General features: G+C 43.3%; 1 protein-coding gene across 1 annotated transcript in view; it reads left to right on the forward strand.

Moving 5' to 3' along the window:
- The window catches only part of LOC120932639 (hepatitis A virus cellular receptor 1 homolog), an 81769-nt gene that overhangs the window by 3194 nt on the left and 50875 nt on the right, over positions 1–27700 (forward strand). The window lies entirely within an intron of this gene.

Genomic DNA, 27700 nt, shown 5'->3' on the forward strand with positions numbered 1-27700 from the left:
AATAGTTAACCAGGGGACGCACATGCTGTGCGTTCCCTGGTTAACACTGACATGCGTCTCAACCAATCAGGTTCATCGGGTCTGGTTACCGGTAACCTGATTGGCTGAAGCGACATTGAGGGCGGGACCCGGGAGAAGACATCTAGGGAGCGTGGAGGGAGGATGGCTGACCCGAGAAACATAAGTGCTGGGTGACGAGGAAAGGGGGAGCAATCTGGCGGTTTTTGAGGGGGCAAACTGGCGGCAATTGATGGGCACTGTGGTGATAATTAATGGGCACAGTGGCGACAATTGATGGGCACAGTGGCGACAATTGATGGCACAGCACAGTGGCTGCGTTTGATGGCATGGCACAGTGGTTGCGTTTGATGGCATGGCACAGTGACTGCGTTTAATGGCATGGCACAGTGGCTGCGTTTGATGGCATGGCACAGTGACTGCTGTTTGATGGCACAGTGGCGACAATTGATGGCATGGCACAGTGGCTGTCAATTGATGGGCACCATGGCTGTGTTTTATGGCACAGTGGTGAAAATTGATGGGCACAGTGGCGACAATTGATGGACACAGTGGCTGCGTTTGGTGGCACGGTGGCGACAATTGATGGGCACAGTGGCTGTGTTTTATGGCACAGTGGTGAAAATTGATGGGCACAGTGGCGACAATTGATGGACACAGTGGCTGCGTTTGATGGCACAGTGGCGACAATTGATGGGCACAGTGGCGACAATTGATGGACACAGTGGCTGCGTTTGATGGCACAGTGGCGACAATTGATGGGCACAGTGGCTGTGTTTGATGGCACAGTGGCGACAATTGATGGCACAGTGGCGACAATTGACGGGCACTGTGGTGACAATTGATGGACACAGTGGCTGCGTTTGATGGGCACAGTGGTGACAATTGATGGGCACAGTAGCTGCGTTTGATGGTCACAATGAGGCTGCAATTGATGCAATTCCATTGCACAGAGCAGGTAAGTATAGAGATGTTTTTTTTTTTCTTTACAATCGCTTTAAGGATTGTAGTACACAAGCTTCTTTTGTGCCCCAATAGACTTCAATGGGAGTGCCTAAAAAAAAGCGCAACAAAATATGTGAAAACTCAATGCACATCCCTATCTTTTCCAGTAATTAGCTTTCCATTGGCTAAAATAATTTAAAAAACAAATGCTCAAGCCTCAGAGACCAAAAAAAAAAAAGTACAAAAAAAGCCTTCAAAATGACCACTCAGCCGAAGTGTGAATTCAGCCCAACACAAAGATAAAGACCTCTTATTTTATTTTAAACAATTAGGTTTATTAAGATCACGTATTAGACAGTACATATAAAGACCTCTAATTTAGCCAGGTGACTTGGATTCCCAAATTGCATTGAATGAAAAAACTTATATAGCGCGGCACATGCGAACTGAATCGCTTCTGGGCGCTTGAGCGCATTGGACTTCTGGGCGCATTGGACTCAGCAAAAAAAAAAGAACATGTAACTTTTTTGAAAATAAAGATCCTTATGTTAGTGTGTTAGCTTTGTGAACTATGGGGCATATTCACATAGAATCCGGCTGCGCTGCGGCGGCGTAACGTATTCCATTTATGTTACACCGCCGCAAGTTTACAGCGTAAGTGCTTGATTCACAAAGCACTTGCCTGTTAACTTGCGGCGGCGTAGCGTAAATCCGCCCGGCGCAAGCCCGCCTAATTCAAATGGGGCGGGCACCATTTAAATTAGGCGCGTTCCCGCGCCGAACATACTGCGCATGCTCCGTCCCTAAAATTACCCGACGTGCATTGCGCTAAATGACGTCGCAAGGACGTCATTGGTTTCGACGTTAACGTAAATGGCGTCCAGCGCCATTCACGGACGACTTACGCAAACGACGTGAATTTTCAAATTTCGACGCGGGAACGACGGTCATACTTAACATTGGCTAGACCACCTAGGGGGCATGATTATCTTTACGACGCGTATCTCGACGGAAACAACGTAAAAGTTACAGCGACTTACAGCGTACATTCGTGAATCGGCGTAACTAGTCATTTGCATATTCTACGCCGTCCGCAATGAAATCGCCACCTAGCGGCCGGCCTAGAATTGCAGCCTAAGATCCGACGGTGTTAGTCAATTACACCTGTCGGATCTTAGGGAGATCTATGCGTAACCTGATTCTATGAATCAGCCGCATAGATACGACAATCGTATCTCAGAGATACGACGGCGTATCAGGAGATACGCCGTCGTATCTCTTTTGTGAATCTGCCCCTGAGTCTGTAGTCTCTGAGCATAAATTCAAACAATAAAAGTTTATCTGTAAAGTCACTGATATGCAACACTATATAATTACAAGTTTGTAGATACCTGCGCCATGAAGCCTATATGAATTTGTTGGACTTTCCATTCCAAAACCATGGCCATTAGAATAGGTTTTTTTTTTCGGGTGACATGCTGTTCTGATTTTCAGTATAGTGCCATAGTTGATGTGTTACTAATACCCAAAATCTGTTGAACCAATTAGGAAGATTACTGACATTAGTCCCGGATATCAAGTGACAAAACCAACACAGCGACAACCCCTTGCTTTACAATGGTCCCATCCATGGCTGACCAGAAGAAGGTGAATTTGGGATAAGAAGGTCATAGACCGTGATAGAGCAACCAAGAGGTCCCTATGCAAAACCAATTTTAGGGCCCACACTTCTGGTCAAGTAAATAGACTTGGGTCTCAATTAACAGGTTGATAGAAGTAAGCCGTGTCCAAATATATATGACAGTTGGAGCAACCCCAGCACCCATCTGACTGACATCTAGTAACAATGGGCCACTTAGTCCCAGAGGGCCCCTACAGTCTGCACAAGCGGGATGTCCACCCTTGTTATGATGACTAGAAACCAGCATAACAGTGGTCATCCTTCCTGCACATCACAGCTCCTAGCACCACTTCACAATCATGTTTAGTACTGTGAGGTGATTGCATTTTTAACTGGAGTTCTGGGTTTTATTTCCTTCAGGGACCCTATCTGTGTGAAGTTTGTATGTTTTTATTTTTACTGAGGGTCCAGTTTTTTTTTCACAATCCAAAGCATACAGTACTGATAGGTTAATTAGCTGTCTCCCAAAACTTGATTTCAACTTTATCCAATCAGATAATGTCTTGTATTCATTGACAAAATACAAAGCATTCTGTGAATGGTGGTGCTGAGCAAACGACCCCTGTGGTCAGTGTGTAGACATAGGACCTGGGAGATTGCATCTATCACTGTAAGGCTTCATTTCCACTGACGTTTTTACAGCCACTTTTCTGAGCGTTTTTTACAGCTTAAAAACGCCTGTCCATGTTATTCTATGGCATCATGCCCACATAGGCGTTTTTGAGCTGCAAATGGCATAGGCGTTTTTGAGCTGTAAAAAAAAAACGCAGGACCAGGGCGTTCTGAAGCTCCAGAGTAGAGCTGTAAAAACGCCAGACGTTAAAAAACGCTCAAAAACGCGCGAAAACGCTCAAAAACGCTACAGCTGAGTTTTTGAGCTCCAGCTCAAAAAAAAAAAAAAAAAAAAAAAAAAAACATGGACAGGCGTTTTTAAGCTGTAAAAAAGGCTAAAGAAAGTGGCTGTAAAAACGTCCATGGAAATGAAGCCTAATAGCGGTGACTACTACAGTGATTTCCAACTTCCCCAGAGCTCCATCAGATATGAATTATGTATACTTACATTCAGGGATTTTTTTTCAGGGGGAACTTGGGGGAACTCAGTTCCACCACCTCTGGCTCAGACCCTTTGTTGCCTGCTCACCACAATCACTTGTAAACACAGAAGTCCGGTTTCTGTGTTTACAAGTGACAGCTCTGCACTCTGTATGTAATGCAATCCTGGTAGTTAATGCCTCTTTAAGACCCTTCTACTGTTTGTGAAATCTGAACGGAGTCATGGTTGAGTTCCTGCACCTATTTTCTGAGAAAAAAAGCTCTGCTTACATTGCTCCAAGCTGGACCAATCCAATTATGCAATTAAGATCGTACCTGGGGTTCAGCTTTAATGCCGCGTACACACGATCATTTTTCGGCATTAAAGAAAACGTCGTTTTTAAAAACGTAATTTAAAATCATCGTGTGTGAGCTGAAAAACGACAAAAAAAATTCGAACATGCTGCATTTCTTAACGTCGTTTTAAAAAATGTCGCTTTTCGGTTTGTAAAAAATGATCGTGTGTGGGCTAAAACAACGTTTTAAACCCACGCATGCTCAGAAGCAAGTTATGAGACGGGAGCGCACGTTCTGGTAAAACTACCGTTCGTAATGGAGTAAGCAGATTCATCATGCTGTAACAGACAGAAAAGTCTGTTTCGTCTTTTACTAACAAGGAATCAGCTAAAGCAGCCCCAAGGCGAATAGAACTTCCCCTTTAGAGTGCCGTTGTACGTGTTGTACGTCACCGCGCTTTGTTCATCATTTTTTTTAAACGATGGTGTGTGGGCAATGTCGTTTTTAATGATGAAGTTGGAAAAACTTCGTTTTTTGGACATGCTGAAAAACGACGTTTGCTTTCATGTCGAAAAATTATCGTGTGTACGCGGCATGAGTGCTGAAAATTGAAATCCCATAAGATAGAGGGGTTGATTTACTAAAGGCAAATAGACTGTAGTTGCACTCTGCAAGAGCAGTTGCTATAGAGCTTAGTAAATGAGCAGAAGCTCTGCTGACTTCCATCATCCAATCATTTGCAAGCAAAAATGCTTTTTTTTTAATTTTCCTTGCATGTCATTGGGTATTCTTTGCAAAGTGAACCTTTGCCTCATTTACTAAGCTCTAACGCACAGGTGTCAAACACCAGGCCCGCGGGCCGAATCCGGCCCTCCAGGCCTTTTTTATGTGGCCCTTGCACCTCTCCTGCAGATCCAGCCCTCCTCTGGTTCTTACTTTCTGCTTTCAAGCAATGCACCCAGCTTCTTCCCAGCAGCAGTATAAGGAAAGGGGGTGCACTGTTATGTAAGGGGGACTCAACTTCTGATGGTGGGGTGGCTCTTTACATCTAATGTAAAGGGGAGGGGATGTGCTGGACATCTAATCTTACAGATTCTTCAGCCGAAACTGAAGAAATATTTCCTCCGCTCTGACCAGCACATGATCGTCATAAAGGGGCACAGATAATGGAAAAAAATACACCCCCCCCCCCCCCCAAGCTAGTAGGAGAGGCGGAGCATTGACTGTCTTTGAAATTGCCCCAGCCCCTGTTCAAATCCAATCCGGGGACGTACGTTTCTGAATCGGCGTATCTACCTAATTTGCATATTCTACGCGTAAATCTCCGGAAGCGCCACCTAGCGGCCAGCGTAAATATGCAACTAAGATACGACGGCGTAAGAGACTTACGTCAGTCGTATCTTAGCCAAATTTCGGCGTATATTGCTTTCTGAATACAGAAAGAAGATACGCCGGCGCATGCTAGAATTTACGCGGCGTATCAATAGATACGCCGACGTAAATTCTTTCTGAATCCGGGCCTATCTCTCCAGTTCCAGATCTGTGCAGAGGTACAGGCCTTAAGTTAGGCCCCTTTCACACTGGGGCGAGAGGTGCGGTGGCGGTATAGCGCCGCTAGAAATAGCAGTGCTATACCATCGGAATTGCCGCGGGATTCGGCCACTAGCGGTGCGGTATTAACCCCCACTAGCGGCCGAAAAAGGGTTAACACTGCCCGCAATGCGCCTCTGCAGAGGCGCATTGCGGGCGGTATTACCGCAGTTTCCCATTGTTTCAAATGGGAAGGAGCGGTATACACACCGCTCCAAAGATGCTGCTTGCAGGAGATTTTTTTCTGTCCCACCAGCGCATCGCCTCAGTGTGAAAGCCCTCGGCCTTTTACATTGAGAATGCTGGGCAGGAGTTTTTCAGGTGGTATTTAGGCGCTATTTTTAGCGCTAAACTGCCTGAAAAACTCCTCAGTGTGAAATGGGTCTTATGGAGCTGAAGGATTTAATCACTATACTATGTGTATGTCACCACATGCCCTGTCAAGAACTATGAGTCCCTCTGTCACAGTGGCAGATGGGACTTGTAGTCTTTCATTTACAGATCTGGGTGTATGGTAAGGTGACCAGATTTTTTTAATGAAATCCGGGGACATATTTTTTCTACTATTAATGGCGTCAATCAGCGACTCTCTGCCCGTCGCATCCGTCACCTGCCTCACAGCCAGTCAAGTCTCACTCTCCGGGCCCCGGCTACTACTGGGTGGGGAGCGGAGGAAGATCACTCTGCCAGGGAAGGCAAGGAGATAGGCAGGAAGGCGGCTGGTCAGGACTTGAGCCAAGGCAGAAGAACATGCGAGTGGAGCTGAATGGGCATGCACCCAAAACTGAAGAAATATTCCCTCTGCTCTGACCAGCACATGATCGTCAGAAAGGGGCACAGATAATGGAAAAAAAAATACACCCCCCCCCCCCCCAAGCTAGTAGGAGAGGCGGAGCATTGACTGTCTTTGAAATTGCCTCAGCCCCTGTTCAAATCCAATCCGGGGACAAAACCGGGGACAGTGTACTCAATTCGGGGACTGTCCCCGGAAACCGGAGATGTCTGGTCACCCTAGTGTATGGGTCTGTGAATATATGATGGGGCTGTGCGGCTGGAATAAGGAAGTCAATGGAAGCCCGTGGGGAGACGCACCCTGTGTTCATGTAAACAAGGGGTGGAGGGCACTGTTTGAGGATGGGGGGCTATGAAATGGCACCCTGCTTTATGTTGCATTCTAATTATGGTTGTACTATACAACAATGCCAGAAACTTGGAATTAGCCTTTATTTTATCTCATGTAAAACGATTTCCCACCCCATCATCCTGCCAGTAACAGTGTTTTCTGTTGCAAAGGGACCACACTAACCAGCTACCAAGTAGCAGCAATGTTGTCAGCCTGTTGTGTGTCTTCTTTTGTTTGGCTTTTGCACTGCCTGTTAGGACTGCATATGCTTCCAGCAGACTGTGGCCCGGATTCAGAGAGCAATTGCGCCTGCGTAACCATAGTTACGCAGCGCAATTGCTGACTTGCTCCGGCGTTACGAATGCTCCTGATTTAGGAACATCGTAACGCCGACTGCAGCCTAAAATCTGCGTGGCATAAGGCTCTTATTCCACGCATATTTTAGGCTGCATTCTTGCGATGCCCGCTAGGGGGCGCTCCCATTGTGCTCAGTGTATAGTATGCAAATTGCATACTAACACCGATTCACAATGTTGCGCGAGCCCTGCGTACGCAAGTTACGTTGTTTCCGTACAGCGTCTTTAGCGTAAGGCTGCCCCTTCTAATAGTAGGGGCAGCCAATGCTAAAGGATACCCGTCGTTCCCGTGTCGCGATATTTGAATGTTACGTCGTTTGCGTAAGTGATTCGTGAATGGTGCTGGACGCCATTCACGTTCACTCTGAAGCAAATTACCTCCTTGCGACGTCATTTGCCGCAATGCACGTCGGGAAAGTTTCCCGACGGAGCATGCGCTCTACGCTCGGCGTGGGAGTGCGCCTAATTTAAATGATTCCCGCCCCCTACGGGATCATTTAAATTGCATGCTCTAGCGCCGGGCAATTTTGCCAGCGCGCCCTCGCAATTTATGGAGCTACTGCTCCACGAATCAAGGACAGCGGAGCAAATTTGCGGCGGCGCAGGGCAAAATCGTTGCCCTGCGCCTCCGCAAAAAAAAGCGCAATTCTCTTTGAATCTGGGCCTTTATTGACAGCTAAAAAGCACAGGCCAGGCTGACAATGTTTCTCCTGAGTCGAGGCAATGGCTTAGGCTGGCCATACATTATACAATTTTCCTTTAGATTTACCAAAACCACAGAATATGAGCTCAAACCTAAACACTTTCAATTTGTATGGTATCAAGCATGCCCTTGTCCTACATAGTTGAAGGTAAATCTAAAGGAATTTGAATAAGAAAAATTTGAAAAGGAAAATTGTATAATATATGGCCAGCCTGCAACAGGAAATGCTGTTACTGGCAGGAATTAGGGTTGCCAACTCATCCCTTTAAAACAGAACGCATATTAATTACACAGGTTCTGTGGCTGATTAAGGAGGTAATTAAACTCACTTGGTGCCTTATTTGCATTAAATTTTCCTCAGAACCTGTGTAATTTATATGTGTTCTGTTTTAAAGGGATGAGGTGGCAACTCTAGGCAGGATCTCTACCAACAGATGAGCAAAAAATGATTTCCTTAATAAAAACTGCATACCATTAGACATCCTGCCAAACAGACTGAAAAATAAGATTTTGGGTTTGCATGCATCTTTAAGTTTTTTTAGCACATAGGAAAAAAAGCAACAATATTTGCTAGCCAAGGACTAAAAGGGACGATGATTTTACTACACTCACAGAATGAAACGGAATCTGTCATGTGTTACTTTATTCACATACTGAAGAACTCTGAAACGCATTCCTTTCTCTGATTTGTGAACTGCTGCACATGCCAGTGCTCTTTTTACCAATCTGATTGAATTCAGGCATCCAAATGAAAGCAGATTTTGCAGGGGGTCTGCAAAGGAATGTTTTTCTGTTTCCTTTGCAGGGAGTAAGGGGGCCTAATACGAAGGGAGGGGGTCTTATTCTCTATGTGCAGTGATCTTGTTACAGCTCAACCTCATCACTGTGTCATAGTAATGGAATGTATTGCAGACTTACTGGGAGCCCAGAGGTTAACGTGTCACGTCTGTGAGCAGACACACATGGTCTATATTCCATGTTAGACACATCTTGTTATAATGACTTCCTATCACTCTTCTAATCTAAGATTCAGCATATTACACAGCAATTTACAGCCAACAATACATTCAAATGAAGTGCTTGTGCAGCAATCAACCTTTTTATTATTAGGAATGTATTGTGGTCTCGTACATCATTTCCTAAAACCGATCTCTAGGCACAAATTAAAGCTGAACTTTGGGCAACTGAGAAAAAAATTCTAATACGTTTTTGATACACCGTGGTTGATCCTCATAACTGCTATCTTTTTGGAGACATTCCTTTGTCTCATCACTGTTGTTTATGCATTGATTCCCTATAGCTTTGAAGGTATCCCGTCCATTGGACGAATTAACAAATGTTATAACTCCATAATCTGTAAAGTGGGTCCCATGTTCGATCTTATCTTTATAATTTGGGCAGCAATCAACCTTTTTATTACCGTATTTTCCGGCGTATAAGGCGACTGGGCGTATAAGATGACCCCCTATTTTTCCAGCAAAAAATTTGGTTTCGGGATATACTCGCCGTATAAGATGACCCCCTTCTGACACACCCCACTGTGCTCATTGCATGCCTCACTGTGCTCATTGCACACCTCACTGTGCCCATTGCCTACCTCCCTGTGCTGATCTCCAGATCTTCATGCCTTATCCCTATAATGCAGAGTCAGAGTTTGGGGCGTCCATTGTTCAAAAGCCGCACCGCCTCCTCGTCCGGGTCCGCGATAGGTGGAACACTCAGTTTCCCAGCAGAGCCTGTGTTCAGTGTTCCGCCTATCATGGAGGTCCTCTCGTCCGAGGCTAAGGATGAGAGGACCTCCGTGATAGGCGGAACACTCAACACAGGCTCTGCTGGCAAACTGAGTGTTCCACCTATCACGGAACAGGACGAGAAGGAGGCGCGGCTTTTGAACAATAGACGCTCGCAATCTGACTGACTCTGCATTACACGTACCGGCGTATAAGGCGACCCCCGACTTTTGGGGGATATTTTTAAGTACAAAAGGTTGTCTCATACGTCGGAAAATACGGTATTAGGAATGTATTGTGGTCTCGTACATCATTTCCTAAAACCGATCTCTAGGCACAAATTAAAGCTGAACTTTGGGGAACTAAAAAAATTCCCCTTGCAGTGGGGCTTGTTGCTCATTTTTTCCTAGACAAGACAAAACAGAATGGCGCACGAGATGGCACCAAAACACACTAATATGACAACTAAAAGTCTGTAAAGTCCAGGGAGTATAAGTATGCAGCATTAGTGGCAGCTCCCTTGAGAACGAAGCAGTCTCTGGAAGAACAATTGAAGAGAAGCAAGGTGCGCCAAAACTAAGTGCAGCAGAAGATGCAAAGAATGGAATATTCGTTTTGAATGGCATGGAGGCCATTGTGGGCTCTAGACCTCATATGGTTTCAAAACGTGCCAGGAACCTTGATGAGGCACTTGTCCAATCAGAGCACATTTGCACACTCAATAGTAACTGGCTTATAGACCTACCTAGGTTGACAGGAATGTACCCCTGTGGGCATTGTGGGATGTGAAGCTATGTTGAACGTTCAAAGGTCTTCACCAATTTTGACAGACAACATGAATATGAGATCAAACAGTTTATTAGCTGTGCTACAATGCTCGTCCTCTATATTTTGGAATGCCCATGCAAAAATCTTTATGTAGGAAAAACTAAACGTCATCTTCGTGTCAGATTGGGTGAACACCTAAAAAGTATTCAGCAAAAAGAAGATGCCCGTAGCAAAACACCTCTTACAAAGTTATGGTGGGCTAACCACCGATCTGAAAGTTAAGGGTTTGATCGTCTTAAACTTAATGGACCGTAGAGATGACTATGACACAGTATTAGGAAAGAAACATCTTGGACATTCAGGCTAGGTTACTTTGCAGCCTAAAGGATTAAACAATGGCTATGTCTAAATAAAACAACTTAAAAAAAAAATGAACCTTATGCTTATTTTAAAGCCTCAAACTCACGACCTTATCCTGCGTAGATACGGGATTTGCATTGACTTATGTATAAATAGACTGGGCCAGATTCTCAGTCAGCGGCGTATCCGATTTACGTTACGCCTCCGCAACTTAGACGGGCAAGTGCTGTATTCTCAAAGCACTTGCTCCGAAAGTTGTGGCGGCGTAGCGTAAATCGTCCGGCGTAAGACCGCCTAATTCAAATTTGGATCAGGGGGGCGTGTTTTATGTAAAACTACTGTGACCCGACGTGATTGATATTTTTGCGGAATTTCCCAGTGTGCATTGCTCCAAAGTACGATGCAAGGACGTCATTGGTTTCGACGTGAACGTAAATGACGTTCAGCCCCATTCACGGACGACTTACGCAAACAATGTAACTTTTTTTAAATTTCGACACGGGAACGACGGCCATACTTAACATTGGTACGCCGCACTTATGCCTCATATAGCAGGGGCAACTATACGCCGGGAAAAGCCTAACGGAAACGTTGTAACTTTACTGCGTCGGCCACGCGTACGTTCGGGAATTTGCATACTCGACACGGAATTAGACGGAAGCGCCACCTATCGGTCAACAAAAAAATGCAGTTAAGATCCGACAGCGTAAGAGACTTACGCCTGTCGGATCTAATGGATATCTATGCGTAACTGATTCTAAGAATCAGGCGCATAGATACGACGGGTCGGATAAGGACTTACGACGACGTACATGTCGCTGCGCCGTCGTAAGTCCTTTCAGAATCTGGCCCACTGAGTTTGCTGTATACAATAAATTTGCCCTCATTTCCCATGTTTACATTTTTTTAATTATTACAAAATGATCTGTCACCACAAGATGGTCCTAAAATGAAGTTCTGACCAAAGTGATGCTAATTGGGATACTGAACGGCATACGTCCTAGCGAAGCACACGATCACGTGTGCAAAATGCTTCGACGCAGGCCTCGCCATCTCCACCCTGCACTCCACCCTGCACTCCACCATGCGTTCCAACAGGTGCGCCCAACCTTGAGCTGCCCCTTTCACATGGACTGACTGGACAAGATTACGTCACACTCACTCACGGGTATCCTGACTTGAGGTATCAACGTCCAACAGGATGTCCAGCGTCTAGCTGTTATCTGACATTAAGCCAAGACAACAACACAAGTATACATCAAGGATTTACCAATATGCTGACTGAAGCCTCCATAAAGGAAGAGAGTCTATATATTATTTTTATCTGAGGTGAGAGCCTCCGGGCAATATCCTTTTATCTTGCCCTTGATAAACTCCTTAGTCGAGCTCTCAGTGACATGTCATATTATCTCTATGCTGAACTGTGAGGTTTATCAAGATTTATCAAATATATCTACATTGATAGCTACCTGCACACACGATTGGATTGAACTATCCTTCGTACATTATTATTGCATGGACTCTGGCAAATCCATACTTCAGTCTTTGTGCTACACGCTGACATATGCAATCAGCATAACCGGTCTAGGATTCCCTATTTCAGTGCTATACCATCTTGAGTGACTTACATACTAGTCTAATCAAATTTATCTACCTAATCACTGCTCAAGTCCTGTCATGGACATGCTAGGTGTAGACTATATAATTGTTTAAGTCATCTCGGTAGCTCCAGTCTCTTCTAGTTGGTTACACATTAGTATGTGTGTGGGGCCCTGAGTGTGGCACAAAGTGTGACAACATTGTCAACTTTTTGATGGTTTTATTGTGTGCACTGGGGGACTTTTCCCACTAGTATGGCGTAACTTCACCCCTAGTGAACTAATCTTACTGTTGATATTTAAATACATTTTTTTCTAATAATTTTTTGATACACCGTGGCTGATCCTCATAACTGCTATCTTTTTGGAGACATTCGTTTGTCTCATCACTGTTGTTTATGCATTTATTCCCTATAGCTTTGGAGGTATCCCGTCCATTGGACGAATTGGTGACAATTAACAAATGTTATAATTCCATAATCTGTAAAGTGGGTCCCATGTTCGATCTTATCTTTATAATTTGTGCAGCAATCAACCTTTTCATTATTAGGAATGTATTGTAGTCTCGTCTGACGTCACTTCCGATGAGACTCGGAGTGTGTTTCATGCTGGTTACGAGATGACGAAACGGATGTCTGGGTAAGCTGTTCTTCTCCTCTCATCATAACATCTTTACACCACCAAACACCGGGGACCCGCTGAGTGACCGCAGTAATATACAGTAATACCTCGGATTGCGAGTAACACGGTTAACGAGTGTTTCGCAATACGAGCTATTATTTTTTAAATCCTGACTCAGTTTGTGAGGGTTGTCTTGCAAAACAAACAAGATTAAAGCCTCTGAGGTGTGCAGTACCACATTTAGCCAGAGGTGCGGGGGCGCAAGTGACATTTAGAGCTGCTCCGAGGCGCTCGGATGCACTCAGAGCCACTTGGAAACACTTTGTTTCCAAGTGGCTCTGAGTGCATCCGAGAGGTCTCTGAGTGTTTCCAGCGCCCCCCCCCCCACCTCTGGCCACATGCGGTACTGCATACAATAGAAGTCACTGTGAAACAAATCATCTGAGTTTCCGTTGACTCCTATGAGGAAACTTGCTTTGATATATGAGTGCTTTGGATTACAAACATTCTCCTGGAATGAATTATGCTCGTAATCCAAGGTACCACTGTACTGTTATATGCCTATTGATCTTTATATAAGTGTGAGTAGCCATTTGGCTGATTTTAATTAAATGTACCATTCTTTGCATTTTCTGCTGCACTTAGTTTTGACCCATCTTGCTTTCCTAATTTCTTCCTAAAAAGGCATTTTTATCTACCTTAACCCTTGCTCCTTCAGGTTCCTCCTTCCATGCTATTGGTCCCCCAAAATGTCGTCTCTTTGGTGCTCCAGCTAACGCGCAAAGCTGTGACATCATCAAGTATAATGAGTCCCACAATGTATTTATTTCTATATGCCCAGTGCTCAATTACTACTAATAAACATCATAAATGAATTATATATTGTGCTGTACCTAAAAATGTATCTACATTTAAATGTAATAAATGCCAAAAACATTATATGCAATATTATATAGTGAGATATACAATAGTGTTCATTATTAACAGTGATATATACAGTACAACGTCATATGAACTTGTAAAGCACACTCCTTACAACACTTTCATAAATAGAAATCTCTTTTAACCAATGGATACAGTCGTCCATCCGTCAGTGCTTCACCACAATTACAATTACTACTAATGAACATCATAAATGAATTATATATTGTGCTGTACCTAAAAATGTATCTACATTTAAATGTAATAAATGCCAAAAACCTTATATGCAATATTATATAGTGAATAGTGCTCATTATTAACAGTGATATATACAGTACAACGTCATATGAACTTGTAAAGCACACTCCTTACAATACTTTCGTAAATAGAAGTCTCTTTAACCAATGAATATAGTCATGCATCTGTCAGTGCTTCACCACAGGCAAGAACTTGACCTCAGTCTAGTATCCTGGCTTATGCATTTTGAGGGAACGCCCTCTTCATCAGAGTTTTATTGAGGAAATTACACTATGCCAGTGTGCTTTCTGTTCATTCCACAGTGCATCTAGAGAATTTCCTTTTCTGGAGAGGTGGTGGATAGGGATGAGCCCGGTGTTCGACTCAAACATCGGGTGTTCGTTTGTTCTAGAAATTAACCAAACATATGGGGCGTTCGCGGGAAATTCAAGAGCCGCAAAACGCCCCTTAATGCACTGCGAGATTGCAGTGCATTGCTGTATGATAGGGAAACACATACACAATATTGGTATTGTTAAGACCTGCAGTGGTTATGGTACTGCGGCCTTCTTTCCATCCCTCAATCGCCGAGCTTAAGTGATTATCGCTACCATAGGAGGTAGAGGGATAGTGGAGATGAATGCAGTTTCCAGGATGATTCTTCCCAATGGTTAGAATATTCCCCCAAACATGAGCCAAGACTTTGTGAAGGATGTACCAGGCATAGAACAACTTTATTGAGAAGGCAGGCTCTTATATACACCAAAAAGAATACATGCAGTAATCGGATGGACAATGACACACTCCACCCACAACATCATACAATGGGTACTAACAAGCCTCCAATACACATATTTTAGGAGACAGACATTCTGTCTCTGAGATAACCTACATGAGTTAATTACTAATCATTTAGGTGACAAAAGATAAGCTCTTCTCACCTGCTACACAATACACATTTATCATCAATCGAAATTCACACAATACAGTGTCAATTAGCATCACACCATGAAAAGTTCCTGAGAGCCAGACTAAGGTTGATTTACATGAAAGTAGCAGATAAAATTACCACAGCAAGCTTTTATAGTACACCGGCTCTCTCTCTGCCTGGGAGATATTGAGATCAGTTAAGGAATAAACCGATTATCTCCAGGCAGAGAGCACACAATTTTTCCAAAAGTTGGAACACCCCTTTCCACACAAGGTATCCCTACCATTTCATATGCCCTGATAGCCCCGATCTGGGGGACCAACATATCCAAATTTCACCCAGATCGGTCCAGGGGTTCTTAAAAAACAAACCAAACCTATGAGAAAATACAGAATAAAGTCTATTTTCTTCACAGGTATAATGTTCAGCGCTAAACCATCTGATGAAAAATGAAAAGGCATGCATCTGCATGCTGATACATGAAGGTGCAACCATGTGAATGGCATTCGATTGAAAGTTCTGGGGGATGAACCCCTAAAAATGAGTCTATAAAAAAGTCTCTAGTTGGAGGCTGTAAAGAGAGCGTGGCTGCTTCAGGTGCGGGCTGGGGAACCCGATCACTGAACAAAAGGAAACCAAAATGAGGCGAGAGAAGCGTCAAGCCAATCCTTTAAACAGCTTAGGAATTTATTCAGTATATAAGTATATAACAACACTGAAAACTTGCGTGAAAATTGTTGGAGCACTTGCAGAGTGCTAGAGCGGCCTCGCTGATGAAGAAGGCATGGCCGTGTCTTCGAAATGCATTCTGATTGGCCAGACAGCGTGTGGGCAGCTCCCCAGGTTGACAGCCTTGGACCACTCCCACCCAGAGACACACAGCCGACGTTTCCATGAGGCTTACCGAGGCTCCAACTGTGGCTAACACACGGTGCTCGTGGATCTCTCAATAGAGACTTTCTGACGGCCCTCCTGTGCTCCTGTGACACTGCATGTGGAAGCTCCCACACGCTCTAGCATTCTGCAAGTGCTTTAACATTTTTCACGCAAGTTTTTAGTGTTGTTTTATACTTATATACTGAATAAAGTCCTAAGCTGTTTAAAGGATTGGCTTGGCACTTCTGTCTCCTCCCATTACTGTATGATGATTGGCCACAGCATGCACCTGACCTGCATGCTTTGCCAATCACAGTACGCACTGCTGGGGGAGCCATAATTGGCCAAAGGGAGGGTATAGTGTGTGGATGGAGATAGTTTGAGCTAGATTAGGCAGGCAGCTTAGTTAGTGGCAGTGTATTTGATATATATATGCAAACTGGAAGGCTGCAGGGAAAAGGGGGAATGAGAGACTCACGCCTTTTTTCAATGATTTTGTATGTATATTGCTGGGATCTGACAATACATTACAGCTGCAGGCAATTTTAAATGAAATTTTTTTCCTTTAGAAATGTAATTTTGCTGTGGTACATGGGAAAGAGGCGCTAGTTTACAGGCAGACTAAGGGGACCCCCCAAGCACGATATTTAAAGGAATATTTCATTTTTATTGTTTCACTTTGAAAATTATAAAAACTAATGCTCCTAAAAAAAACAGCTAATTTAAAATCTTTATTTTGCATTGTTACATGTCCCCTGGGCAGTACCCGGGTGCCCAAACACTTTTTATGTGTTTAAAATTAACACTTTTAATTTTTCACATTCCTGTTCCATAGACTTTAACGGTGTTCGCACAATTTTTTTGTCTGTTTGCATGTTCTGGTGCGAACCGAACCGGGGGGTGTTCGGCTCATCCCTAGTGGTGGATTATATTCAGTTGCCAAGAGAATAACACTTTAGAATCAAACTTTTGAAGATACTTTATATTATTTATTTTTATTCATATTTTTTTTGCTGTTCATCAAATTTTTTAGTTTTTTCCTCTAATAAGTTTAATAAGTCTTGCTGTGAGATGTGGCACAAGTACTTTTCAAGCAGTCTGTAGGGAACACAAATGTTGAAGCATTTCCTGAAGCCTGACTGCAGTCTCTGGCCATCTCTTGTACCATGGCCATAGTTTGTGACCATTGCTTGCTCATGGTCTCTAGCCATCTCTTGTAGAATGCTCATAGGCTCTGACCATCTCTTGTAGCATGTCCAAAGGCTCCGAACATCTCTTGTAGCATTTGTGCAAAGTAATCTCTGTGCTGTGGAGGAGCCAACCTCATGAGAAAGTAAAAATACTAATAATAATAAAATCTATCTATGCTAGAAAACGTCCTAAATACAGAGCTAATTATCATACATGTGTACAAATATATCTCTCAGGCCCTGTACACACGTCCGAGGAACTCGACGTGCCAAACACATCGAGTTCCTCGTCGAGGTCTGTGTTGAAGCCGCCGAGGATCTCGGCGGGCCAACTTTCCTCATTGAACAACAAGGAAATAGAGAACATGTTCTCTATTTGGCCCGACGAGTTCCTCGTCGGCTTCCTCGGTGAAAAGTGTACACACGACTGAGTTTCTCGGCAGAATCCAGCTCCGATCGAGTTTCTGGCTGAATTCTGCCGAGAAACTCGGTCGTGTGTACGGGGCCTCACTGTTGACACCGTAAAATTATTTGAAATACCAACTCTCAAAGTGTAAAGGTTCCAATTCATAGTGGCACTGTGACTTACAAATATCATGTAAATCTTCACAACTAACAACCAAAGTTCATAGAAAATAAAGTGTCCATAAAGAAAGAGTCCACCAAATAGTGCAAAATCAACCGTGTTTAAATCTTCTCCCATTGAGACTAAGTAGAATCACACACCACCTCGTGTGCACTGGTGATCCCTCTCCCCAGAAGATGCGCACTCACCAAATGTATATGCCTCCCACTCTCATGGTTGTGTATTATGCAAACCATGAGAGTGGGAGGCATATAAATTTATAAATTTGGAGAGTGTGCATCTGCTGGGGAGAGGGATCACCAGTGCATGCATGGTGATGTGTGATTTTTTTTAGTCTCAACGGGAGAAAATTTGAACAATGTTGAATTTACACTATTTGGTGGACTCTTTCTTTATGCAGCACTATCCCAGAAGGAGCTGCTGGTTTGTTTTGGGTCTACGCTCTGGTTATCAACCCCTGAAATTGGCTCAAAACCCTCCCTCGGCACAACTGGTGAAGTGGGAATTGCGGACCCCAATAAACTTGTTGGAGGGCACAATATCCTGGCACACCACAGTAAATTATGTAAATAATTGGTTACCTTGAGTTGTATGGATCCCGCAGGATGACAGAGAGACTTAATCAATGTAACTCTTTACTTGATAGGATAAAGCAAAAGAAACAAAGGCAAAACAGTAAAAGGACTGCTTGCAGAGCCCTGCAAGAGTCAGAAACAGTAATAACCAATAAATACACGTTAAGTTATAAAGGCTATGCAGACCTGGGTAAGCACGCAGCAAGGGGATTCCCTCAATAAGACATCCACACTGAAGCACCTCCTTGCCAAGCCTCACCCAGCTCTCACTACTAACAATACTACACAGTATAATAGAACAGATTACTCAATCAAAGAGCATAAAGATGAACATCAACAGTCTGCAATGACTAAATAGGCAGTCTTTAAATAGTATTCCTAAACCTCAGTTCAAATTATCCCAAAAGTCTGTGCACTCATACGTTGGCATGCGGTGGCGCGCAAGGGGTAATTTGTAGTCCAATAGGGTAGCAAATAAAACTTGGAAGAAACCCAAATAGTCAAACCACCATGGCTAATGTGAACGATCCACCCTCCAACAACACAGTCAGTAGGTTCTGGGCAGGTACCCGTCTCACCCAGCCAGTTCAGGCCTTGTCCTTTCGAAACACTCCGTCTGCGGCCTCCGATCACAGTCCTTCAAGATGACAGCATCGGGTCCTCAGACAAGTCACTGGGGTAATAGGAACCCGTCCGATCACTCCGTCAGGCGTATGTAGGCCTCAACTCCAGCCTAGACTTCCGTGGGACACTTCCACAGGTGTCCTCCTGGGTTGGCGGTGCGGAGAGAGCGTGCCAAACACGTCTCTTCCCTTAAATTACCTCCCCCCAGCAGGCCGTGCGGGAAGCAAAGCAGTCTGGGATCGCACAGTTGCTCTCTGGGTAACGTAGTTCATAACAAGCCAGAGAAAATGGAGTCTCTTTTCTCCCTGTACTCAAATTCCCAACATCCTCTGCAGTACCAGGACAAGGAGCGAACAACAGGTGGCTATATCACAACTCGGCCACAGGAGGGGGCTGAGATCCTTCTCGATCAGCAGATGGTAGTCTTTTATATCACATAAGAACAGTGATATCCCGCTACATTTATAAGCTACTTTATTTTCTATGGACTTTGGTTGTTAGTTGTGAAGATTTACATTATATTTTTAGGTCTCAGCACCACTTTGAAGTGGAACCTTTGCATTTTGATTTTTGGTATCTCTTGTAGCATGCCTGTAGTCCCTAAACCGTCTCTCTTGGATGTCTACAGTCTCTGGAAGCTTTCTGTAGCATTACATGCTCTAAATATTATGTGACGCCCTTTGGGGATGTCAGGGGCTGCACTTGAGGCCTCCTATATCAAGTAAGTTGAACACCACTACTGTAGAGAATATCAGGGACAGATAATATGGAAATCTACCAGGTTTTGTTGTGCATGACAAACCAAACTTAACATAGTTCTAATGGATGATACCGTTACACTTCTGCAAATTGGAACCATCATACCCTCTAAGGCCGCGTACACACGGTCGGTCCAAACCAATGAAAACGGACTGAAGGACCTTTTCATCGGTCCAAACCGATGATCGTGTGTACGTGGCCTAATACAGAGAAGATGCATCTTACACAACATGCCCAAGCTGTTTTTATTTCTTGCTCTAGGGCAAGTGCCAGGTTCACACTTGACGTTATGTGGCTCGTGTCATTTTTTAATTGTGTGAAACTGCTGATAAGATATGAGGAAGTTATGTGCTGATGTGTATGTTTCTATTCTCCCTGAACCATTCCAGGAAGGAGCCCTGTGTGGACAACTTGTCTTAAGATTGTCAAAATTATCCCTTGAAATGGCCATTCAGCACAATATGATCTGAATGAATTCAGTGTTTGATTGGGACAGATTAACTCATTTTTATTCCTGATTTAGGCTGTGTAATGACAGATTCGCAGCTAAAGAAGCAGAATCATGGCAGCAATTGGCACATCTGTGTTAAATCTGGCTTTGTATATTCAATATCTCTTTGTTCTATTTTTTATTACTAGTAAATTAAAAGCTCAAACCACAGGCCCCAGAATCTTCCATGGTTTAGACCCTCTGGCTAATCAAATAATAAGAAATATATCCTCATTAATGTTGGTAACAAACTGTAGAGCATCATTGGCACTTTTGCACTTTTTGTGCAGACCTCTGTGTTAATTTATTTCACATTACACTACTTATGTGTCTCTGAGCTGTCCATTCCTTGTTTTTTTTCCCCATAATGTATCTTGTTGAGAAATGTAGCAAAAGTAAGAATTTTTAGGGACCACAAATGTGGAAGCATTTCCTAACGCATTTTTGACCATTTCTTGTAGCAAGCATAACACTTGTAGCATGCTGTAGTCTCTTAGCATCTCCTTTAGTATGCCCATAGTCATTGAAAATCTCTTGTAGCATGCCTATTGTCTTTGACCATCTCTTGTAGCATGCCCCGTAGTCTATGACCATCTCTTGTAGCAGGCCCAACACTCTGACTAACTCTTGTAGCCTGCTGTAGTCTCTTAGCATCTCCTTTAGTATGCCCATAGTCATTGACCATCTCTTGTAGCATGCCTATTGTCTTTGACCATCTCTTGTAGCATTCCCATAATCTCTGACCATCTCTTGTAGTATACTCTACAATGCTTGTAGACTTTAAATATCTGATACAACAGATGTAGCAAAGCTTTCTGTTGCATTACATTCACTAAATATGTGTGGCTCATTGGCATGTCAGGGTTGCCCTTGAGACCCCATTTATCAAGTATGTTGACCATCACGGCAGAAGAGAATGTCAGGTACAGTTTATATTGAAATCCAGGTATTGGTACATGGCTGACCCAACTTAACCAATGGAAGATACTAAGGATGGTTGCACTTCTGCAAATTAAAACCCTCTTACTCAGAGAAAAGTCGTCCATACAGGATGTGCCCCAGCTGTTGACACTTTTTGCTCTAGGTCAAGTGCCATGGTGACACTTGAGGTTGTGTGGCTTGTTTCACTTTTTTAAATTGTGAAGCTGCTGATAAGATACAAGGAAGTTAACATGCTGATGTGTAAGTTTCTATTCTCCCCATCTCGCCATGAGGGTGCCAGAATTCTGAATATCTCCTCACATTTCGTCATACTTGTTGGTTTCCTGTTATTTAGAAACTTTCTTTGTTTAGTTATGTGATAAAACTGTCAATTATTAGGACATTTCTATATTTGTTATTGCATGCTTTATCTCTTTCTATTTAAATACTTGTGTGCTGTGCTGAAAACTACAGGCGGCAATAGGTTAAAGAGACCCTGTAGCCAGACCATTCATTTCAACAAAAATCTTCCCATAAGATATGTGCATTTAATGGATTTTATACATGTTGTTAACTTGTAAAAAGCCTCCCTTGTGTGTAGAAATTCACGAGACTGCTGCTGGAGACCACCATCTTCAATGTGATTTAAGAAAGAAATTGGGAAGGCTAGCACTGGAACCCTATGATTATCCTAATATTATATAGGGAATAGGGGTATGTCTGGATTCCTTGGGCTGGTAGCTTCTCTACAATAAAGGACCTTCACTGTCTCCTTGGTTTGTAACTATGGAATTGTGAGATTGAAGCACCACACCAAAATGTAATCATTCAGACACAGATTTATTCCAAAGTATGATGAGATAAACATTATCACAAGGTCAGTGACTTTTTTTAAGCATTTAGCCCCTTTATCAAGGCTTAAATGCTAAAAAGGCAAAGTCCATCAGCTGCTGGTTTGAGCTGCTCGACATTACTTTATAACAATTTGGCTTAAATCTGTGCTACATTGTAATCACTGGCCCAGATTCAAGAAGCACTTGCGCCCGCGCAACCATAGGTTGCGCGGCGCAAGGTCTTACTTGCTCCGGTGTAACGAGTGCTCCTGATTCAGGAACCTCGTTACACCGAATGCAGCCTAGGATGTGACAAACATAAGCCTCCTTATGCCTTCACATCCCAGGCTGCATTCTTGCGTTGGCCGCTAGGGGGCGCGGCCTTTGTGATCGGCGTGTAGTATGCAAATTGCATACTACCACCGATTCACAAAAGTTGCGCGGGCCCTTCTCACGCAAGGTACGGAGTTTCCGTACGGCGCCTTTAGCATAAGGCTGCTCCTGCTAATAGCAGGCGCAGCCAATGCTAAAGTATAGCTGCGCCTCCCGCTCGCGACGTTCAAATTTCACGTCGTTTACGTAAGTGAACCGTGAATGGCGCTGGACGCCATTCACGTTCACTTACAAGCAAATGACGTCCTTGCGACGTCATTTGCCGCAATGCACGTCGGGAAAGTTTCCTGACGGAGCATGCGCTGTTCGCTCGGCGCGGGAGCGCGCCTAATTTAAATGATTCCCGCCCCCGGCAGGATCATTTACATTAGGCAGCCTTGCGCCCAGCTGCTTAGCATATTGCCCGCGCAATTTACGGAGCAACTGCTCCGTGAATTGCGGGCAAAGCGCAATATTTGCGTGGGCGCAGAGAAAAAAATTTGCTCTTTGCCCACGCAAATATTGCGCGATTCTACTTGAATCTGGGTCACTGTCTATCATCTCTGTGAATTTATTGCCAGCATTTAAACCCTGATGAAGGGGCGAGGAGCTGTTGAGTATCTGAAAAGTGCTGGCTACATTATTGATAAAAAATCAATATAATGTTGTTGCGCTCCAAATAAATTATACGGTACCAGAGGAGACACAAAGTATATGTGTGATATAAAGTGAAGAAAATTATGAACTCATAATAACTAAACGGTCCATGAAGTTAATACAACATAAATCTAAATGATATATAACAAAACATGCAATTACATTTCATAAAAGTCCATATAGTGCATGCGATAATTTCATAAAAGTCCATATAAAGTGCAAAGCAATTGTGCAAATACCGTTTAAAATAAATATAAATATATATAGATATCAATATAAATCTGCAATGAGTGAAGAGTTGTATCAATAAAGTGACACTGTGACTTCAGTGCTTGAAATCTTCGATGTGTTTCACACCCGTGGGTGTGCTAATTTCTTACCTTACTGCTGTAAGGTAATCGGCAAAATCAAGTAATGATAGGTGATCATACACAGGGAAATCCCTTCAAGGTTCCTTCCTGGTGGTTCTGTTTAAAATACAGCCTGGATATTGCTTCCTATATGTTCCTCACAATGTATGGTCAGCAAAAGATCATCTCAGGTAAAACCATATCAGTCATGGAGAGGAAAGAAGGAAGATGTTTCCATAGTGTAGTATGTATTTAAGAATATTTATTTCCACAAAGCCAAAACTTAAAATAACTCACATTTAAAATTGGTGAAAAGGCACATAAGCAAACAAGCAGCAAGCTTGTGGGCCTGGATGTCACTTCCGGTGTCCGTCTGTTCCAACGCGTGTCGTCACAAGTCACGTGACTTCACATATACTTTGTGTCACCTCTGGCACCGTATAATTTATTTGGAGCGCAACACCATTATATTGATTTTTTACACACCTTACCTGTGGGTAGCGTTTGACCCACACGGTGTCTGCTGAACCAAAGCTCCTCAGTTTGCCTCATAGTAGCACAGGAATATCTATTCAATACTCTGAGCTACATTACTGGCTTTCCATTATTTTAGAATGCAGTCTACGATCAACACCAGTTGCGGTGTTGTGATTCTGCCTCCTCCTGTGATGTGCCCCTCACAAAGCATAGCAGCAATGTCATTATAGGGTTGTGCTTTGTGAACAGCACAGCAAAGGAGGAAAGCAAAGGCACAAGACTGGTCTTAATCATAGACCCTGTTCTGATGAAGCAGAGAGCCGGAAGTGTCGCTCCCCATTGTACATACAGTATCAGAATCGCTCAGCAGAGGTTAGAGAGTGCCTAAAGTAGTAAAAAATTAGAGCATTTATGAGTGAAATAAATATACAAAAACATAAAAATAGATGTGCCTAGATTCAAGTAAGTTTTAACATATAAAATGCCAAAAATTAATTACTGTGCTATCTGTAATCCACTCTGTGATATGTGATGTATTCTAAAGTGATGAATGGTGAATAATAAACTGCTGCAACTTCATGTGAGACACACACAAGATAAACAAAAATAAAAATAAGCTGCACTATTAAATGATAATGGTTAAATTGCGTGACATATAAACCATCAACAACGTGTATATAAATTGCAAAAAGCTAAAAAAAACATTCTAATGCCCTGTACACACGATCAGAGTATCCTTCGGAATAAACTCCGCCGGCTTTTTCCAACGGAATTCCGTTCAAGCTGTCTAGCACACCAAATTCCGACCATCAAAACGTGGTGACGTACAACACTACGAAGAGCCTAGAAAAATGAAGTTCAATGCTTCCGAGCATGCGTCAAATTGTTTCCGAGCATTCTTTATGTTTTCTCCGTCGGAGTTCCATACAGACGGACGTGAATTCAGTCGGAAAAAAAGAGTTCTCTTTCTAACTCCGTTGGAATTTCCGACGTAAAAAGTCCGATGGGGCATACACACGGTCTGAATATCCGATGAAAAAATTCCATCTAATTTTTTTCATCATAAATTCCGATCATTGTACGAGACATTCGTGTTCAAATTACTCAAATGTGAATCTGAAGAAAGAATGTCCTTTAGCACGTGTAAATCAAAACAACAATCCATATGAGATTCTTCAATGAATTCATCCACGGTGACATATGACCAAGACACCCAAGAAGAAGTGAAAAATAATCTCTGCCGCTTACCAGCTAAGATTGATCCTTTGTTACAGGAGATCAAAGAACGCCTGTGGCTTATTCCCCAGCCCCGGGGCTCTGTGCTTAGCAGCAAGTACCCCAGACTCCATTAGAAATCTCACAGCTCTCCAGAATGAGAACGCTTTCATTCTGGAGAGCTGTGAGATTTCTAATCGTTTCTAATATTGAGGACATCCATAGAGGAAGAGTCTGGGGTACTTGCTGCTAAGCACAGAGACCCGGGGCTGAGGAATAAGCCACAGGCGTTCTTTGATCTCCTGTAATAAGGGATGGAACTTAGCTGGTAAGCTGCAGAGATTTCAATGGTGGAGAACCTTTCCTATCATACCCTTTCAATTCTTCTTGGGTGTCTTGGTCATATGTCACCATGGATGAATTCATTAAAGAATCTCATATGAATTGTTGTTTTGATTTACACGAGCTAAAGGACATTCTTTCTTCAGATTCACAATTTATATACACATGCTCAATGGTTTATATGTGACGTAATTTAACCATCATCATTTAATAGCGCAGCTTATTTTTATTTTTGTTTAACATATAAAAGTTTATATGAGATTTTACCTCCAGTCTCCAGACTTTCTAAATAAAGGGCCAGTTTACTTTTCTTCAGACTTAAGGGGTGCCAGACTGTGGCCAGTGGGAGTAGAATAGGTTCCAACGTCAGTGGGAATAAACAATACCCCAACTTAGTGTCAGTGGAAGAATTGTACCCCATTGTTGGTGTCATTGTACCCCATTGTTGGTGTCATTGTGCCCCATTGTTGGTGTCATTGGAAGGAATTGTGCCCCTCATCTTTGGTGTCATTGGGAGAATTGTGTCGCTTCACTGGTGTCATTGGGGGGAATTATGTCCCATTGTTGGTATCAGTGGATGAAAATAGTGCCCCAAGGGCCAGATAAAAGCAAGCAAAGGGTTGCATCTGGCTCCTGGGCCAGAGTTTGGAGACCACTGCTTTAAGGGGAGACTATAATAGCTGCAGACTATTTTAGTTTTATCCTTAAAGTGGAAGTATAGCCTCTACTATACCCAGTGAAGTGAATAGCCTCAGAGGATACACAGCGATTAAACAAATCTCCAGCTACTGTTATCTCTTATGTTGGAGAACTTGTCAGAAGTGACTCTGCTAATAACAGAGGAACGGAGTAGGAGAAAGACACGGCACTTAGGCCTCGTACACACGATAGGTTAACCAGAGGACAACGGTCTAAAGGACCGCTTTCATCGGTCAAAACCGATCGTGTGTGGGCCCCATAGGTTATTTAACCATAGGTTAAAAAAAAGCCAACTTGCTTTAAAATTAACCTATGGATTCCTAACCGATAGGTCAAAACCGATCGTTAGTAGGCACGACCATCGGTTAAAAATCCACGCATTCTCAGAATTAAGTTGACGCATGCTTGGAAGCATTGAACTTCGTTTTTTTTCAGCACGTCGTTGTGTTTTACGTCACCGTGTTCTGACACGATCGGTTATTTAACCTATGGTCCTTCAGACCGTTGTCCTCTGGTAAACCTATCGTGTGTACGAGGCTTTAGAGCATTGATTGGAGATAGATAAGTAAACACTACAGATATATGTGCCTGGGTCAGATTTTATGAATAGGGTTTACAACAGGGGTCAAGTCCTGGGGAAAAAAGTGTGGGAACTCCCACCCAAGATCCACTCCCCCACCAAAAAAAAAAAAAAATGATACGCTCATATGCATAATTACTAAACCGCATGGGTTTTTTTTTTTTCGATCCACTGTGCCATAGTAATCCTTTATGTTACTGGCCGCTTCTTGTATATGGATTCATCGGGTAGTGTGCGGGTATTCCGTCACTTCCTCGATGCCATAAGCAAGTTCTTTCTAAATCCCATGATAACTTGCGGCAGAAATCCGCAATGTCTCCTGGGAAAAATGACAAAAACTCCCAGGAGACATTGCGGCATCGAGGACGTGACGGTATACCCGCACACTACCCGATGAATTCATATACAGGAAGCGGCCAGTAACATAAAGGATTACTAAGGTTCGCCTGCCCCTGACAGTGACTCGAGCTGGGCATCGCCGCTTAGTGAAGGATTGGCTCAGGCGGCTCGGCTGCTCTAGTCCTGCAAAGGGAACTGCATTCCAGCTGTGAAAAAAGTGCAGGAACTCCGTTCCCACGCGTTCCCGCAGGACTTGAGCCCTGGTTTACAACCACTTTTTAGGAATAATTGCACTTTCATACAAACTGCACTAATTCCCTGCCAAATCCCATCCTCCAACTCCACAGATGTATACCGTACTTACTGAGATTGAACAACTATGGCCTTCAGGCATTGTTTACATCCAGAACAAGTTCTCTATCTCCTGGGTGCAGGTGAGAAGTAGGTCAGGGAAGGGGGTAAAAAGAATCAGTGCACTGTGTATGAAATACACTTGTTTTTAAAGTTTATTATACATCGAAACCAAGTTGCCCAATGAGACCTGAAGGTTGATGTGGGGCTGGGGCCTCACAAAGACTTGTGTGTTGGAGAGAGTTCTCTTTGGTCCAAGTCAAATAGTGTTCCTGTCACTGGTGGCAACAGAATCGCAAAATGGAACACTCATCTGCTCCTATGGCTTTGGCCAAGAGGTTGCTCCGGAGAAGTGACACCTAACGGGTGCAGCCAGAGAGAGAATAATGTGGTAAAAAAAAACATGGGTCCTCTGTCTTGGAGATCTTGTTCCTGGTAGGTTGCCACCCACGACAAGATCATTAATCTGACTTGAACCTTTTAGTGCACTTTGTAGCAGCAAAGGAAGCCCAGGAGCTGACTGTTTGTATTTCTGGAGCACTGGATTGAGGAT

This window comes from Rana temporaria, chromosome 3 (genome assembly GCF_905171775.1).
Source record: "Rana temporaria chromosome 3, aRanTem1.1, whole genome shotgun sequence".
Classification (NCBI taxonomy): Eukaryota; Metazoa; Chordata; class Amphibia; order Anura; family Ranidae; genus Rana; species Rana temporaria.